Below are 4,739 nucleotides of genomic sequence, written 5' to 3'. Positions count from 1 at the left end.
ATAATAAATAAATACATGGAAGGGCGCGTTTCACCTAGGAAATAAAAGCTCTGCTGCTGTCGCAGGCGGAAGAGATTCCCATTTGTAGCGAAAGAATGGACACTTGCAATGGAGAAGGCGTGTGCCGCAGCACTTTGTCAATCCGGTACAACCACACCTGTTACACAAGTTACACCTTTTCTTTTCCACCCACCTTCTTCTTCTCTTCTTGTCCTCGACTTGCACTCTTACCCCCATCCTCTTCCTCCCTCCCCCTACCTTCTCCTCCTAAAAAAAAATAGATAAAAAATAATAAAAAAAGAGAAAAACCCTCAGTCAAATTGTATGCCTTAACTCCCTGTTGATGGAGTCTTCTCTCGTCTTCCTCTCGTAACAATCTTCCGTGACTTCCTTATTCTCTCCGACACTTTCTATTCTAATGCACATCAACGTGCCATTATCTCCAGAACTCTGTCGAGCGCATCCGTTAAATGACGCAAATGGCGATCTCAAAACTGTGGGGTGTCAATTCACCGCGTCTTCCGCTGTCAAAATCATTCGCCTCAACGGGTGTCGCCGGCAACGAATACCGGTAACTAAAGGTTCCTCAATCCTCATAATGCGACTTTTCTTCCTGACACAGACGGCCGAATCACTCAACTACTACACTACTATTGAGATTTTTATTTTCAAACAGCCGTACTGTAACTGATTTACCGTTCCGTGTTGCATTGTGCCCAAGAGTTAGAGTCAATATTTTGCTTTACAATTCTATTTTTATCCTTTTTTTTTGTTGGTTTGACGTCAATGGTTCGGATAGCATAGGCGCCAATAGGCGCGTTAAACGAAGCCGAACGGATCAATAGCGACATCGCTGGATCAAGACGACGACGAGCTCAAAAGTCAACAGTCAACACTTGCGCAAATCACAACTTTGAGACATTGCATTGGAGGAAAGAGTCAGAGAGAGAGAGAAATAAGCGAGGTTGCGACCTCACAACAGCTACAGTCGTTAATGCATCAAAACCATCCTACTGGAAAACGGCACCGCTTCAAGAGCGGGAGGGGGCAACGACTGTTATTTAAATGTGTAGCATCAATAGATTGCAATCGGCTAGCCATTTCGGCGTTCACTTTTCGAAGGATTTAAACTGCGTGAAGCGCGTGGTGTGATGCATGGCTCTTTTTCTTCGGTCACTTCCAGACAGCGGAAGCAGTAAATATTTCAATTGATGCTTTATACGTATATATGTATAAGATAAATTTATCACGGTCAACGAATACAAAATATACATGAAAGATCCACTAAATGAAGCAACACGAACCGAATTTTTTTCGTCTCTGAAAGGAGAAAAGACAAAAAAACAAAAAATGAAAAAATTAAAAAAGAAATACTGATGGATGACCCTGTGGCTGACGTGCGCTATATAATTCCGGCCTGGCGTCGGACGTGCATGGGTGTCATTGCACTTCCCTCAGCCTTATACTATGAGGCTTGAATCAAATATACTTGTTCTTTATTCCAGTCCAAAGCATCCTCTCGCCTTTAGCCCTTGCTTTTTCCAGTCTTCCAGGTGTGAGCGAGGTGATCAATAATTCGAAAAATGAGGGACAGACCGGGAAGAGGCAAAGGGAAATATAAGGAGGAGGAAGAAGAGGAGGAAAAAGGGTTACCAGCAGTTATGCTGGTGCACGTTTTCACTACGAACACGACCGAGAGGCCTTGCTGCGTGCGCGTCCTCTTGTTTTTCTACAGCTCCACGAAAACAAAACAACACCTTCCTCCCCACACAAAAAAAAAAAAAAAAAAAAAAAAAAAAAAAATGGAAAATATCCCCAAAAAATATTATGCAGTATATACACGAAACAACTCTGAATGGCACTGAAATTGAGAACAGGAAGGGAAGTTCATCTTGCCGGGCTGCGTAAGTCCGTACATAACAACTGTATAACCTCTCATGCCTCAGTCTCCTGGAAGAACACGACCCGCCGCTCTTACAGTCGCACGACTTCCGTTTATAGACACCTCTCGCATCTGTTGGTAAATAAGGAAATCAAACTAATCATTAACTATTTCCAGAAGATCGAGATCCTCATCGGGAAACGGGGTTTTCTAAGAAAACTATTTTTCGGCGCTTTGTTTTATCATCAAGTTATTTTGTTTGTCTGAAAGTAGCAGTTCAGTTATATGCATCAGCTAGCTACATCACAAAATAAAGCGTACACGTCGTGAATGAACTTTGTTTAACGTAATAATTATTCCAATAAAAACTGTATGGGAAAAGAATAAGCAAATGATTTGTTAAAACTGACACCGTACAAAAATAGTTTCAGGTTGTGAATACGGGAGATGTGTGTAATTCTCGAGTGGTATTCTTTTGTCCTTTGTTAATTGAAGTCGTGTCGTAAGCTGTCGAAATGAATTTCAAAGATAAATGGTTGCTTTGTTGTAAACGGCCTATTCCAGCCAACAAGCCAAAAGAGAAGAAGAAGATGCGTATGTATACCGTATACGTGGGAAACACAAACACGTTAATGATAGAGTGGACCACGTCTGCTGCAGAATGATATCGTGCTGAAAAGAAGACCAACCCACACACACGTCTACATATATACATACGCAGTTACACACACACATAAACGCAGGGGGGGGGGGGGGGGGAGAAAAAAAGAAGAGAAAATGAGATAAACTCTGGTGCGTAACAGTGACCGCAACCAGTGGCCATCTGGTCCGCTTCGTCTAATAGCCGTCTTCCCTTCGCCGGATGATCTCTCGACCCTTTTTACGCAACACAATGTCGTAGAGGCAAATCTTTTCTTTTTTTTTCCCGTCTGCCCTTTTCTTCTTCTTCTTTAATTTCGTGTCTATCTACACACGAAAGGCACATTTATGTATTTATATATATATAGACTGTAGAGCATAGGACGGCCGGCGGTGCGGGATATGCCCGGGACACCGTGACCACCACAAGAAAAGACGCCGTAATCAGCGTGAGCGTGTCCTCCCTTTCTCTCCTTCTCTCCTTCTCTCCCTCAAGTCGGGAGGCGCCGGGTAGAGAGAAGAACGAAGGCCTCGCCTGTCGTGACGGATTCGCCACGGTCACTTCATGCTTTTGTGCTGTGCGGATGGGCTCCAAGTTTATTTTCTTTCTTGTTTCGGTGCAGCACGGAATGACCAATGGTCGCATATAACCAGCTAATGACTTTCGGGTCCGCACGACGCCAGCCAGAGAAGAGGCGAAGATGAAGAGTCGAGTTCAAGGTTCTCATTCCAGAAAACCCACAAACATCTCAGACGCTCGACTCGATCCGGTCGAGAGAGAGAGAGAAACGTGCATAACCCACGCATAGCCACTCTCTCTAGCTGCTCGCTCCCAGCCTGCTGACTCTCTCGCTAGAACAAAAACGATGCTGGTGGTCAACGGTTCTGGGTGAAACTCTTCTTCTTCTTCTTCTTCTTCTTCCAGACGAGCCTCTCGTTCTTCTTTGCCCATCTCTCTAGGTTTTGTTCTTCTTCTTTTTCTGGCTCTTGGGCTTGTTTTCACGTAAACAGAAAGATTGGTTCATTATCATATTAACTTATAATGATGCATTGTTGCGTTGTTGATGTTTTCTCGTCTATGCTCTCCTCTCTCTCGCTCTTTCTTTCTTATAAACTGGTTGGCAAAGAGTACCGTGTTCTGCTTCATTTTTTTTTGGTTTTTTGTTTTGTTTCTCTCCCTTCTTTTTCGTATTACGTCAAGGCTCTGCGTTATACATTTTTCCCACCTTGCCAGTAGTAGTGGGCCGGGAATCGAGTCGCCACACAAGATTATGTATCGTGGTGTGCTGCTGAAGATGAGACTCGGGAAACTGAGCACTGGACAGCCATCAAAGAGCCACCCACGTTGGCTAGAACATTACGCCATCTTAGATATTTATGATCTTGTTACTGACGCGGAGCCCGGGTTATTACGATGCGCGTGTACAACCCCTTTTTGGCCGTGAGGCTGCATCACTCATTCGTTTCCTTCTATCCCTTTTACAGTACCTCTTCCTTCCCTCCCGCATTCTCTCTCTCTCTCTCTCTTCATGACTTTTCTTCTTCTTCTTCTTCTGCTTCTCCTTCTCCTAGCGTGCCTTTCTGTGCGGCTATTTGTTGGAAACTATCAAGTCGCTGGACGACGTGGAACATGGTTTTCGTTTTCCATAGCCGACCGACCGACGCGATGATTGAAAGAGAAATTTGAACGTTTCGTCAGCAGCGCTGCTGGCAGTCTGGCACGCAGGAAACCAAAATGTCTCTCTAATAAACCAATAACATCGTCAAAACGTCAAGATCCGATATTTATCGCCTCAACCCCGGCCCTGAGAAAGGGCGACTCTCAAGTTTGGAACTCCTGATGTCTGACGGATGGCGATGAAACGAAGGCAGCTTGTTATGCTGAATTTCATCTTGATTACGCGATTGAACGCATTGATTTATCAGACCAAAAAAAAAATAATTTCAACATCAAACAAGTTTTTTGTGGAAAAAGGACTAACTTTTTTTTTCAAATCAGCGACCTGTAATCAGACTCAAATTGTTGCCAAAGCTAACAATTACCGTATATTACCCTGGATTTTGAAGTAGCGGTCTAATTAATATGTCCGCATTTGTTTTTGGCTTTTTTAAAAAAGAACATTCGTCAGTAAGTGATATTGTCCGAGTGAAGCTTATCTTTTTTTTATGGCACAACTATATTACATTTCTGTTGATAGTTCTGGATAAATTACAAATT

At 43.4% G+C, this 4,739-nt stretch overlaps 1 long non-coding RNA gene across 1 annotated transcript; it reads right to left on the bottom strand.

Annotated features, from left to right (window-relative positions):
- Positions 1 to 823: 823 nt before the first annotated feature.
- LOC124343104 lies at positions 824 to 2,564 on the bottom strand. Its single transcript, XR_006919161.1, has 3 exons — positions 2,487 to 2,564; positions 2,300 to 2,389; positions 824 to 2,014 (listed from the first exon to the last, which is right to left on the bottom strand). It is a non-coding gene; the product is annotated as an uncharacterized LOC124343104 (long non-coding RNA).
- Between the last annotated feature and the right edge of the window lie 2,175 nt (positions 2,565 to 4,739).

Source organism: Daphnia pulicaria, chromosome 6 (genome assembly GCF_021234035.1).
Source record: "Daphnia pulicaria isolate SC F1-1A chromosome 6, SC_F0-13Bv2, whole genome shotgun sequence".
Classification (NCBI taxonomy): Eukaryota; Metazoa; Arthropoda; class Branchiopoda; order Diplostraca; family Daphniidae; genus Daphnia; species Daphnia pulicaria.
This window is presented reverse-complemented; position numbering and strand designations above follow the sequence as displayed.